Source organism: Rattus norvegicus, chromosome 3 (assembly GCF_021556685.1).
Source record: "Rattus norvegicus strain SHRSP/BbbUtx chromosome 3, alternate assembly SHRSP_T2T, whole genome shotgun sequence".
Taxonomy (NCBI): Eukaryota; Metazoa; Chordata; class Mammalia; order Rodentia; family Muridae; genus Rattus; species Rattus norvegicus.
Genome location: NC_141536.1, coordinates 15623238 through 15637576, shown reverse-complemented (window position 1 = coordinate 15637576; position 14339 = coordinate 15623238).

Here is a 14339-nt window from a genome sequence, read left to right as displayed (position 1 = left end):
ACAGACTTACCTATCAGTGCGGTTATCACCAGGTCGGTACACTAGCCAACCCTGCTAAGCTCTGCATTGTTGGGCCCCGTGAGGTATCTTGTGTTGCAAAGAGCCGCCATTCTACACCTGTCTCCCACCCTCGACTGCTCCAAAATGTCTTCTTCCAAGCAGTGCAGAGCCTGCCGCTGCCGCTACTGCTGCCGCCGTGCAAGCTGACATTGCACCTCCCTAACTCACACCCTAGCTCCTCCTGCTGCCTCCAAGCCAGCCCGCTTGCCCAACCTTTGTTTCTTCCCCTTCCACTTCTCTTGGTCCTTGCAGGGATGGTTTGCCCTGCTCCACCTCACTTTATCAACCTGCCCTAGGCTTTGTCCTTCTAGAAGGTTCTTTTCTATTAACTGAGGCTCTGTAAAGACAACTTTCTGACTCCCCACTCTGCCAGGGCCTCCAAGTCCACACCACTTTCAGTAATCCCATTGTGCTTTGAGCGTCAGTCTGTGGTGGCACTTGTCACTGAACTGAACTCTTCAGAGGTCACCCACTCCTCATCCTCCTGCCCCCATGGCCCTAGCAGAACAGCAGGCGTCCTAAGGAACATGAATCATTCTTGTTTTTTATTTATTCATTTATTTTGGAGTTAGAGATGGAACCCTGGGCCTTACACATGCTAGAAAAACACTATTGGCTGGCCTTGAACCTCCTTTAATCCTGCCTCAGTATCCTTGCGTGCCACCACACCTGAGAAGCCACATTGTAGTCAGAAGGTCATCCCTGGCACAGTCCTGACTCACAGCTAATACACGCTGCTAGGTTTCTTTTTATTTCTCTTTTCTAGATGAGCCATGTGGTATTCATCCACTAGTTGCTACCATAAACTCTTTTTGCTTTGTTTGTCAAAACAGGGCTTCTCTGTGTAGCCCTGGCCATCCTGGAACTCACTATGTAGACCAGGCTGGCCTTGAACTCAGAGATCTGCCTGCTGTGCCTCCCAAATGCTGGGGTTAGAGGTGTGGGCCACCGTGCTTGCTCTCATAATCTTTTTATTTTGTTTAATTAAAAAAAAAAATTCCCGGCTGGAGAGATGGCTCAGTGGTTAGGAGCACTGACTGCTCTCCCAGAGGTCCTGAGTTCAATTCCCAGCAACCACATGGTGGCTCACAACCATCTGTAATGGGATCCGATGCCCTATTCTGGTGTGTCTGAAGACAACTACAGTGTACTCATATATAATAAATAAATAAATCTTTTAAAAGAAAATATTTCCAACATATTGTTGGAGGAGTATGGGTATCATGGTATGCGCGTGTGGAGGACATAGGAGTTCACCGTGTGAGTTTTGAGAACCAAGGTAGAATTGACAACGAGATAATTTACCCACTGAGCCATCTCACCAGCCCCACCCAACCCCTGCTTCCCCTTGCCCTGGCTGTTTCCAAAAAAACCTAAAACAAACAAACAAACAAACAAAAAACTCGCAGAAGGGAGGGTTGAGGATGCAACTTTGTGGTGGAACACTTTCGTTCCCAGCCCTGCAGCCAAACACCTTTCTTAAAAAATGTGGCACCTGATAAACTTAGGAAGTCTTCAGAATTCCTGCTGATTGAGAACTCTAAGGTAAGCATGAGTGAGTGAGTGAGTCCCCTTCTCAACCCGAGTGAAAGGTTTCATACCAGAACAGGTAACTTAGCTACTGGACTGGGGAGGTGCCAGCCAGTCAAGTGCTTGCTTGCCTTAGAAACATTAGGACCTGAGTTTGATCTCCAGAACCTGACCCGAAGGTGGAGGAGGGGCAGGCATCGGTAAAACAAATTCCAGCCCTGGAGAGGTAGAGACAGACACATCCATCCCTAGGGCTTCCTATCTAAGGGAATGAGAGACTCTCTTGAAAGCAAGGTTGATGGTTCCTGAGGATTCTGGTTTAAGTACAATCAGGCAGGAAAGGTCAGGAGACCTTTCAGAAAGAGACTCTATCTAACAGGGCGGTCTTGGCGCAGGCCTTTAATCCCAGCACTAGATTTCTGAGAGTTCAGGGTCAGCCTGCTGGTCTACAAAGAGAATTCCAGGCAGCCATAGACGGAGAAATCTTAAAGCCAAAGGTTTAAAAAAAAAAAAAAAAAAGAAGGGGGGGGGTGGGATTAACTGCTCATTCTGCTGGAAATTTGAGTAGAGAAACATACGTCCAGAGAAACTTTGGCACCTTCCGAAGCAGGCATTCACCTGTTGTTTGGTTCTTCATCTAACCCTAAAATGTGAGGCAATAGATCAAGACTCAAAAAAGTTCGCTTTGGATCCCTTTCAAATTGTGTTTTCTACCAATCTGGGCTTTAAGCAATGAAAGTGTTTATACTGGAAAGTACAGAATCTGGGCCAGACGACCGGCGAGGGATGGCACATGTAATAAAAACTGTGTTGCTTGTGGATTGGCTCTGGAGGGGGCATGGCAGGCGCTTTTTCTGACTGCCTGAAATTAGAAAAGGCAACTGGGAGGACCGTGACTCACGCTGGAGTGTGGCCAAGACTGCATTGTACAGTCCCTCAGGGAGTGGCTGGAGAAGTGTCAGGCAATTGTTCCCCATCTTCCCATGCAGAGGGATCACTCTAGATATTAGGATGTTTTACAGAGCCTCCTCCCCACCACGTGACGATAGGCTGAGACAAGAAAACTTTACTCTCAGTGCTGGGGGTATAGATACCACAGACAGTAAGGTGTTTGCCATTCAAGTCCGATCCCCAGAGCCCATGGGGAAAAAAAAAGATAAAGAAAGAAAAGAAAAAGCAGCACTGGAGAGGTAGAGACAGGCGCAACACGAGGGCTTACTGTCTGGCCAGCCAGCCTAGCCTAATTGGCAAGCCTTGGGCCCTGTTTTTAAACAAACAAACAAACAAACAAAAAAACTAGGCCAGGGGTTGGGGATTTAGCTCAGTGGTAGAGCGCTTGCCTAGCAAGCGCAAGGCCCTGGGTTCGGTCCCCAGCTCCGAAAAAAAAAAAAAAAAAAAAGAAAAGAAAAAAAACTAGGCCAATATTACCTAAGGAATGACACCTGAGATTGGCCTCTGGCCTCCACCACATATACATGTGCACCTACACACACACACACACACACACACACACACACACACATACACACACACAATTTTAAATGTCAAAACATTGCTATAAATTCAGCAATGGTAAAAAATAAACAAACAAACAAAAAAACCCATACAGTTGTCTGGTATTATCACAGAGGAAATGTCAAAGTCTCTGCCATATATATATCAATATATATCAATACATATCAATACATATCAATATATATCATTATATATCAGTATATACCACAGAGACCAGGGTCCAGTCTGAGGTTTGAAAATCCACTCCTTTTACTACTGTTTTTGTTTTTTGGTTTTTTTTCCTCTCTCTAAGGTAGGGTCTCATGTAGCTCAGGCTCACCCCCGTCTCATTATATAGCCAAGGATAACCCAGAACTTGCTTCTGCCTCCTTAGCGGTTTGCAGTTACAGGGATGCACTATGGTATCTGGTTTATTTGCTGCTGGGAACTGAATCTGGGAGAATCACTCTACCAGTTGAGCCACATCCCTTTTTGAGACAAGTCCTCATTATGCTGCCTGGGACAACCTTAAACTTCTGTGTTAAAGTGATCCTCCTGCCTCAGCTTCCCAAATAGGCAGGGCTACAGGAATGCCTAGCTTACCAAATGATTATAGACCTCCTGCTTTGGCCCAGGGACAGGCCTATAGACAGGCCTATAACCTTTGGGGGTTATAAAAAATCGTTCCAGTTAGTTGACCAAGAAATGGATGTTTTCTGATTGGCCCTTTGCTCTGTGTATGTTCCTCAGTTAGCTAATTTAGCTAAACTTCTCGAATCCAGACCTATAAATATATCAACCATCAATTCAAGAGAATAGTTCTCAAACAAAGCCAACTGTGGGTGGGTGGCAGCTGGCAAACTCTTAGCTGGGGAGATCTCAACCACCGAGCTTCACTGCCCTGAAAAGACCCGAGTTACAGCCACTTCCTGTGATAGCTGGATAGCTACCCTCATGCTTTACAAAACTGTTTTATTTTATTTTTAGTTAACCCGTCATTCACCATCAACTCGGGGTAGAGAGGATGAAGGTTCCGCGTGGCGATATCTGTTTCCGCCTCTCAGAATGTCCTCGCCCCAGTTTATTTATTTATTTTATGTCAGTCTGAGTGTAGGAATGTACACCAAGTGTCTGCAGGTGCCCTCAGAGGCCATCAGGCCAGCAACCCCTGCTACTGTTATGAGTGACCCAATGTGGGTTCCAGGAACCAAACCCTGGCCCCCTGCAGAGACTCTTGTGGTCCAGGATGTCTTTGAACCCTTGTGAAGCTTCAACTGGCCTTGAACTTCTGATCCTCCTGCCTGATCTCCAAAGCGCTAGGACTCCAGGTATGCCCTACCATATTAGCTTCTCCATATTCCACCCTCGTGGAATTCACCAGAAGAACATACAAACTACAGAATAAGTCAGTAATGACTTATTTCAAAATAAATCAGTCTCCCAAAGGATGCTCTCTCTAGGAGGCAGAATTACAAACAAACAAAAAAAGAGAGCTGAGGGACTGGGGATTTAGCTCAGTGGTAGAGCGCTTACCTAGGAACCGCAAGGCCCTGGGTTCGGTCCCCAGCTCCGGAAAAAAAAAGAACCAAAAAAAAAAAAAGAGAGAGAGAGAGAGAGAGAGAGAGAGCTGCAGAAGAATCCAATACCAAGCCAGACATGATGGCCACATGCAACCCTACTTATTTCAGACGCTGAGGTGTGAAGATCTCGCATTTGAGTCCACCCTGGGCTACCTATGTAAACCCACCCTATCTCAGAGATTCAACGTAGACTTAGACTAACACGAAGTAAGGCTCCAGCCACTAGGGTGTATCAACCAATTGGTTTATTTTAAGATCCCTGAAGTTCTAGGTTTTATTCCCTAGAGATACTAGGCCGGAACACACTAGGGCCAGGGACTGAGGGTGGAGCAGGATGGAGATGCGGGATTTAAGATGCTGGATGAGATGGGGCTGGGGATTTAGCTCAGTGGTAGAGCGCTTACCTAGGAAGCGCAAGGCCCTGGGTTCGGTCCCCAGCTCCGAAAAAAAGAACCAAAAAAAAAAAAAAAAAAGATGCGGGATGAGGCTCTAGCCTGCAGAGTCTGAACTGAAGCAGAAAAAGAGACGTCCTCCCCAGAGGGGATGGTGTGAAGGAAAAACCTGGAAATGGGGAGGGTTGAAAGTAGCTGTGGGAACCTAATGAGGAAAGGAAATAGGGTTACCATGGCGATGAGCATCTCCTGCTGAGAATGCTGGGCCACGCTCTTGGCCCTCTTCTTTACCTGTAATACCTCAGTTAGACCTGCACTACAGCTCAGCTTGAAGGCAAGGGGAAACTGAGGCTCAGAGACTGAAGAACATGGCCGATCCTGAGGTAACCTGAGCTTACGATCCACACACCCTGATGTTGTGCAAGGCCATGACCTGAAGCGGATTGCAGGCTGAAGATCAAAGAGTGGATTCAGTAAGCCATGATTTGCCCTGTCAGAAAGATGAACCTGGTGGAATGCTATTACCTCCTCGGACATGGTGTTTGCGCCATGGGTCAAGGGACTAATCACAGATTTGTTAATGCAGTGGCTCCTGGGTTCGGAACAGGTGTCTGTAAGGCGAGCCTCTAGGAGCCCAGGTAGATCAAGTTAAGATAAAATGGACTCCTGTAGCTGCTGGGGAACCTGTCCTCCGAGTTACAGAAGCTCTTTCTAACCTTGCCTTTCCTTTAGGAGACTTGTCTGTTTTTGTTTGTCTGTTTCTGGTGTGTGTGTGTGTGTGTGTGTGTGTGTGTGTGTGTGTGTGTGTGTGTGTGTGTGTGTGTGTGTGTTTGGTTTGTCTTTGAGACCAGACTTCACTCTTAGTCCAGGCTGCCCAGGATCTCACGGTGATCCTTCTGCCTCGGGTGCTCAAGTGTCAGGATTATAGGTGTGAACCACTCACTGTACTATACCCAGTTTTCACGATGGTCTTGAGGGGAAGGGCGGCCAACAGAAAACATCATGAGCGACATCCCTCCCACACACACCATTAAGTCTGACTCCTCATCTTGGAAGGTAGCTGCCCCCACCCTGTCCTCATTGTCTCTCACCCAGCTTGTTGCACCAGCCTGACCTCCTCACTACTTTATACTCCCATCCAGACCTTCCTGCTCCCTCCCCGCACCAGCCCGCTCAGCTCAGAAATCTTCATGGGGTCCCCAGGTTCCATACACCACACCCAAACTCTCCAGACTGTGGCCTTAGACTCCCTGATTGGTTTCTCCACTGCCTCTGCCTCTCCAGCCACCCTCCTCTCTTCTTGTCCTCTCTTCCCTCGGACTTTGCCTCAACTTCCTGTACCCATGAGCGTTGCTAAAACAGTCCCCTTTGTTGGGGATGCCACTTTGTCTTTCCTCCCTGCCAGTGACCAAGGAGACTATTAAGACCGCTTCCAGGAAGCGCAAGGCCCTGGGTTCGGTCCCCAGCTCCGAAAAAAAGAAAAAAAAAAAAAGAAAGAAAGAAAAAAGACCGCTTCCTCTGAGAAACACCTTTCATCTCCTTTGGGCCCAGCAGCAGCTGGACCTCCGAAGTTCTCCTTCTTCTCCCGGAGGTCTAGGCTGGGTTGTCTTACAGGCTTCATTTGCATATGTGAGGATGGGGCGCTGAAAGGTTCAAAGAGCCTTTTGCTTTTGTTCTTTGCAGCTCAGGACAGGCAGTCAGTGAGCTCTTGTTCGCTTGAAGTTACAGCATCTGCCTCCTCTGGTCTTGAGGCAATCCAGCGAGCGAGCGAGCGTGGGTATGGCACCCACCAGGTGAGAGACAGGAGACTAAAATACTCCCCTGGTTACAGAGACATCAAATTCTTCTAGAGAGAGCTAAAAATGTGCAAACTGTACCATTACCGCTCCAGTTCCCTATTGGGAGTCCAGTGAGCTGGCAGATTCGGAGTTTGCAGAGCCAGCCACCTCCAAGGCTTCAGTGGTGACGGGGAGAGACAAAGTTTGGCTTTGCCATGTTGCAATTTCTTCCCTGAAATATTCTAATACATTGTGGGGCCCGGCTGCCTCCCGACTTGGGAGAGTGGCTATAACAGCCCTGGTGACTGGGATTGGAGCCCATCTGATTTAAAGATTTAAAGGCGAGGGTTGGGGATTTAGCTCAGTGGTAGAGAGCTTGCCTAGCAAGCGCAAGGCCCTGGGTTCGGTCCCCAGCTCCTAAAAAAAGAAAAAAAAAAAGATTTAAAGTTGAGCCTATGACTGGATTGTTTTTGCTTCATTGGGTCCCTCCACCCGCAGGCTCAGTTTTATTTTTGAATTTAGAGAAATGACTGGCTCGGCTGTATTTTTTTTTTTTTTTGGTTCTTTTTTTCGGAGCTGGGGACCGAACCCAGGGCCTTGCGCTTCCTAGGTAAGCGCTCTACCACTGAGCTAAATCCCCAGCCCCGCTCGGCTGTATTTTAAAGGATAGGCTTGACCATGTTCTTTGAGGACTTTTTCACCGTTCTTCTAACCGAGTAGCTTCAAGGAGCCACAGACCACTCCTTTCGGAAGTCCCGCCCACAAAGAGTTCCCCAGCCTCAGCCCCACCCCCAGTCTAGGTCGGGATGAAAGTCAATTTATTTGTTACTCCACAGAAAGCCTGGGAGGCAGGGCTCCCTGTGAACAGAGTGACATTTGGGGGATTTCCGTGGGGTTGCAAGGGCAGCCTCCAAATCTGAGGCTGGAGTCCCCACCCCCGAGTGTGAGTGACCCTGGGCTGCTCCAGGCAAGATGCTTACAAGCTTTTAAAGACACTGGCGGCAGCTGCGCCGGGTTGCGCGGCTTGACCTCTTGACCTCCCGTGAGACTGATAACACAGGACTTGTTCAGACAGTAATCCGAGGAATAGCCCCCGAGGGACCGTCTCTCCCCTAGTTCACTGGAGAGGAATACTCTCTCCTGGGAGTGTTTATAGCCCTGTGAATACAGGAGAGTCCAGCAAGCACTTAGTGCTGCCCAGTTAAACATAAGCAACACCTACCCATGCTGTCTACGTTCAAGTCAGTCACTCCACGACCTCAGGGCTTCCTGCCAGCCACAAAAGAACCTGTGGATCTTCCTAAGGGTTCTCTGGAAAAAGGAGTGAGGTGTTTGATCTCTGTGGGTTCAGTCCAGGGAACCCTGTTCCTTCCAGTTTTACTGATCTTCGTAGACACTAGATCACAGACCCGATCTGGTGTTCTGGCCACTCTCACATCAAGTAAGTGTCCCTGAGTTTTGGCCAGGCTGCGTAAGATTATATAGTTCCTCGTCCTTCAGTCTTGATGCATTTGCTCTTTAAATCAGATGTTCCCTGTCATGGTATGTCTAGTTCCATTAGAGCACTTTAATCAGCAGCAGACAGTTTCAGATCTGAGATCATCAGACCTGATCCTCAGCTCCCTATGGACAGCCTTGCTTACTTATAACTCCAGGTATTAGGAGAGATCTGTACTCCAAATGATATAGCTTGACCATTGAGCAAAGGCAGGGAGGGCTGTGTGTAAATTTGTGCCTACTAGGCCCTTAGAATTAAAAAAAAAAAAGGACTTTCTGTCTTTTTGTTTACTCCATGGATGAAGCCAGACGTAGACACTCAGTACAACATGAAGTTTACCATGTATTTCATTAAAAAGAATGGCTTCCTCTGGGTGGGTTCCTGGAGTTGCTTTGGGTTTGTGGACTAGGGTGAATGCTGTGTGGTTAAGGGGGTTTGAGGTGTATGTGAGAACTTGAGTTCAAATTCCCAAAACCCAGGTTAAAAAAGGACTGGGCACACAGCCACTGTCATCTGTCACCCCAGTCAGTTATCACTGGAAAGGAGGGCAGAGACAGGAGGCTCTCTGGAGCTTGCTGACCACCAGTTGGATGACCTACGTCCTCTTCTGGCCTGTGCACACTGGTTCTGGGGGGCCAGAATCTCTTGAGAGGACAATGGGAATGAGAACCATGTAGAACAGGCATGGGATATGCTAGCCTATTTATTGGAAACTTGCTGGAATGTTACCCTCCCAGGAGAGCCCTCTGAATCCATGTCCTCCAGCTGTGAGCCTACTACCTTCTTCTGACATTCTCATGGCCCTTATCTGAAAACATTGCTTAATAACTTGCCTTGGGCCCAGCTTGGCACTGAATGCAATTCAGGGGACATGGTGGGACACAAGACCCAGCCCCTGACAACAGTGCACTCTGGGATCTTCTAAGAACTTTAGAAGAACAAGACAGCTGCTTATGTCTAAAAGATGGACTAGCAGACTGCCTGAGGATGCAGTGGGATGGTCCCAGGTAAGTTGGACATAACTGAGCTTGATCTAGCACTGCCCGAAGTGGAAGCAAGAATCACAGGTCCCTGGCTTGGTGACCCATGTCACTATATTCCTCCTGAAGACATGTGAAAAAAAATCAAAGCAGTGAGTTTCAGGTCTGTAATTTACTGCTTTGTCAGAAGTTGAGCATCCCTAATGAGACTTTAGTTCTGAAAGTCTGTGGGAGAGACAGGTGACCCGATGTCTGAATGTCCAGGAAGTACAGAAGCAGGTATAGGGAAAGGCTTTCTGTGTCGTGTGTCATTCCAACATTCCCCAGGCTTCCATGCTGGAAAAAAAAAATCATGGGTTCTGGTTCCAGCAGAAGCAGGGCTGGTCTCAGAGGGTCTCTGTTCAGAGGAGTCCACTGGATAAACTTCTCTCCCAGCTTCTCTGACACCAAGCACTAAGGTTTCTGGGAGTTCCAAAATGGTGACTTGTTCTCTGAGGGTATAAGACAGTGTCTGTCAAAGCCAGGCATTAAAACTAAGGGGCCTCACAAGCTCTTGCTCAGCCTTCTCCAGTCTTGACTAGCAAGCAAGACCCCTCTTCTCTTTGAACAGGCTGCTTTTGAGAGGATGAGGCTGATGAGAAAAGGAGAAGGGGGAGAGCTCAGATCAGTCAAAGCATTTTCTCATTAAGTGGCCAGAGGCAAAGATTCCAAAGGAGTTAAGCTTTGTGATGAAAGGGGAGCAGAGAGGGACAGCCTGTCAGAGGTGGGGATGGGGGAGGGGGTCGACACAGGGCAGGGAAGAGACAATCAGGGTGTACCCCTTGAGGGGGGTGCTGTCCTCATCTCAGGCCCTCACAAGCCCACTGTGCCTTCTGACTCAGCACCCACAAACCAGATACCATAGGATCCTAGCAGCCATCTGGGGCAGGCATAATGCCAGACCCATTTTACAGACAAGAGAACTGAAGTTTGAAGTGTCAGATTAACTTTCATGGGATCAAGTAGTTCCCATCACACATGCCCAGCCCCAGAGAGAACATGAAGGAAGTCCAAGTGTCTAATAATAATGGAAGCACTGAATTAGAGAAAGTGGTGGGCCAGCATGAAGGGAGACCAGGAGACAGATACACAGGACGCACAGAACAGGCTCTGCAAGAAGGCCAGGAGAAGAAAACAGATCAGAGTTGGCTGGCTCCCAAGGCTCAGCTTAGGGGTATGGGAGGAAGATTATCAGGTAGACAGTTAATTGCTTCTCGGTCTTTTGGTGAAGGTCAAGTGTAGGAACGCAGGGCCTGGCGAGCTCACTCTTCCTGGGTATCTGTAGGTTTCCTGTTTGCACAGAAGGACAAGATCAAAAGGAAGGATAGGACTCTGGTTAGTGTTCAGTCACTTGGGACATGCTTCTCCATTTCCGGTTTATCTTTCCCAGGGCTCTTCTCACTCTCTCCTGTGACATGTGTCCACATTCATGTCTCTTTCCCATGAAAGTGTAGCAGTGTATAAGTATCATCAGAGCTTGGATTTTTTTTTTTCCTGCCCGGTCCACTTCCGGATTCCAGCATCTCCCCCCCCCCCCACCCCGACGGTGCTCAGTGAATGTTCAATAAACATTTGTGGAATGATTGAGCATGTGACAGGAACTTCACAGCGGGGTCTCCAGGCTCTGTGGGGCTGCACAGCCAGCTGATTCTGCTTTGCGGCATGACAGCCTTACTACCTTTTTGAGGGACTCCCCTCAGTTTCTTGTCCTGCAGGCTGAACTAGCTAGCCGAGCATGTGCGCATGTGCGAGGACCCCAGGAGGCAGGATCAAAGTCAGAACCCGAACACTCTGCTTAAACCTGAAGAACAACGAACAAATGTAGACATTGGTCAACCCTCTTCTCTTGTTAAAGCTGATTAAAAGAAAACTCAAACAAAGGCAAGGAAGGGTGTCCCTGCCCCTCCTACAGTGCCTATGAAAGGGGGGAATTACAGAGCCCCCCCCCTCCAATCTCCCGATGCTTCTCTCTGAAACTTTAGGTGAGGCCCCCCAAGCAATCACATGTCATGACTTTTATTTTTCAACAGCTTTCAACTCTGAAGGGCGAGCTCCTATCACATCTAAGGTTAACTATTTGCTCCGGCAGAGATCTGCCTGGAGCAAAGAGAAGGTTCTATCTTCCAGGGTGTCTTTACAAAAGGCCTTGGTCATCAAAGCCATCCCGAAAAGCCCTCTGACTTCTGAGTGGAGGCCAGCAGTGCCCCTGGTCTGATGTTTGATGGACAGGAGGTTGGCTTTACATGAAACACACGTGGCTGCAGGGAATGCTCTCCTGCACAGCTTGCCGACTGCGTTCTAATCCAGGGTGTGCCCATCGGGTTTCTGCCTGCTTATAACGCTGGGGCCGCCGTCACTGTTTCAAACAAGGCTAGATTTGCAGATGTCTCCTCTTTCCTGGCTGCAAGTGACAGAGCATGTGAATTATATAGTCCGTTTAAGAAGTCTTGGTTAGTCGGGCAGTGCCGCATCCCTTTAATCCCAGCAGAGGGGGAGGCAGAGGCAGGTGCATCCCTGCCAGCTGACTCTGTACGCAAGGCAACATGGCGGGCAGCTTGTCTTTCCTGTTGGATCTTTCCTATTGGACTCCCTCAGTGCCTTGTCCCACACACATGAGCATGTACACACACCTCTGCACATACACCTCCCCACCCCCACATGGAAATAGTCCCTGCCCTTGGGAACATAATCTTAGAAGCAAAACCAGGTAGTTGTTCCTGTTATTTCAACACGTATTTATTAAGTGCCAAGCGTGAAGGAATAAGGAAGAAACGACTTCTCTCATCCTTATGTAGTTCATAAGATGGTTGGTCGGTGGGTAGTGCAGGTAATTAGCACACAATTGTACAGGGCATTAATTAATCACACTGTGATTACTTCAAAGAACTACGGAAGACCAAGAGAGTCAATTACAAAGGACGGTGTTGGAAAGTCAATTATCAGGAACAGGCTCGGTGAATCAATGGGAAAACCAGAGAGCAAGCTAAGAAGAAAATTCAAGGAGGGGAAACGTCAGAGGCAAGGTTCAGGGGTCAGTGGATGTCAGAAGGGCTCAGGTCTAAGACAGGGTGAGCCAGGAGCTGAGGAGAGAACAAGCCATCTCTCTTGTGAGAATGGCAATGTTGAAATAGTTGGGGGGTGGGGGGTGGGCGGAAGCAGCCCTTACCAAATCCTTTCTTTCTCTTTCTTTCCTTCCTTCTTTCTTTCCTTCCTTCTTCCTTTCTTTTGTTCTTGTTTTTTTCAAGACAGGGTTTCTCTGTGTAGCCTTGGTTGTCCTGGAACTCGCTCTGTAGACCAGACTGACCTCAAACTCAGAGAGATCTTCCTGCCTCTGACTCTCTAGTGCTGGAGTTAAAGATGTGCACCACCGGGGTTGGGGATTTAGCTCAGTGGTAGAGGGCCTTGCCTAGCAAGCGCAAGGCCCTGGGTTCGGTCCTCAGCTCAAAAAAAAAAAAAAAAAAAAGTGCACCACCACTACCACCACCACCACCACCACCACCACCACCACCACCACCACCACCACCACCGGGTTTTATTTTTACAGTTTGTTTTTTTCTGATCAAGAATATTTTGTACCAGGTGTGGTGCTGCACCCATTAAATCCCAACATTCCGGAGGCAGGGGCAGGTGGGTCTATGAGTTCGAGGCCAGCCAGGGCTACATCGTGAGCCACTGTTGGGAGAGTGAGAATTTTTTTTTTATTATTATTTATTTTATTTATATGAGTACACTGTCACTGTGTTCACACACTCCAGAAGAGGGCATCAGATCCCATTACAGATGGTTGTGAGCCACCATGTGGTTGCTGGGAATTGAACTCAGGACCTCTGGAAGAGGGGTCAGTGCTCTTAACCCCTGAGCCATCTCCCTAGCCCGAGAACTTTTAAGTATGGTGTGCATCCTAAAACCCAGATTTGAAGCTGAGATGGAGTACTTTGATTTCCCAGTATTATTGCTGTCCTTTTCACAGACGGACAGGCCAGCATCAAGTGCCTTGCTTCAAAATCAGGAGCTCCAGTGTAGCTGAGTGCTGCTTTGGCCCTGGATCTGCCTCTTTCTCTCTCTCTCTTAAACCATAGTGTTCCCTACCTACATTCTTTTCTGGGAGTTGGGAGTGGATACTCTACAAATCACACCCCATCCCCAGCCTTAGTACCATTTAACAGAAGGTGAAGCTCTAGGTCAGAATTAGCACCTGTCTCCATCACACAGGCAGTGGGCGTGAGTGCCAGGGGTAGGTCTCCAAAGAAGAGAGAGCTCTCTTGCTAAGTGTGTGTGTGTGTGTGTGTGTGTGTGTGTGTGTGTGTAAATGTGTGTTCTTTCAACTCCTCTCCAAGAAACAGCATCGTGAAGGAACTCTCACAATGTGAGGTTCTGCAAGTGGACATCTTGGATCTGTTAAAAAGAGTCAGGCTCCCCCTGCTGGTCCAGTACTACTTCCGTGGGAGGCAGGTGGATGGAACACATCAGGTGTCTATCCTGAGGAGACCAAATTGAGTCAGGTGTGCCCTCTAAGGACTCCAATATTTGCCCGTAGAGATACCGATGCAAAGTGGGCTGGGATCAAATAGTAAATGGGCAATACCTTTAAGACACTTGGGGGGTTGGGGATTTGGCTCAGTGGTAGAGCGCTTGCCTAGGAAGCGCAAGGTCCTGGGTTCAATCCCCAGCCCCGAAAAAAAAAAAAGAAAAGAAAAAAAAAAAAAGACACTTGGCAAGAAGGCCAAATGCTTAAGAACATTTTAGACTCCATTGTCCTTTTTTTTTTTTTTTTTTGGTTCTTTTTTTTTTTTTTCAGAGCTGGGGACCGAACCCAGGGCCTTGCGCTTCCTAGGTAGTAAGCGCTCTACCACTGAGCTAAATCCCCAGCCCCAACTCCATTGTCCTTAACAGGAGCAAACACTGTGTCAGTCAAGAATCCAGATTGTTACCCACACATTTAGTAAGATTCGGTTAAAATGATGAGCCCCAAAGCTATGTTCCCAGGG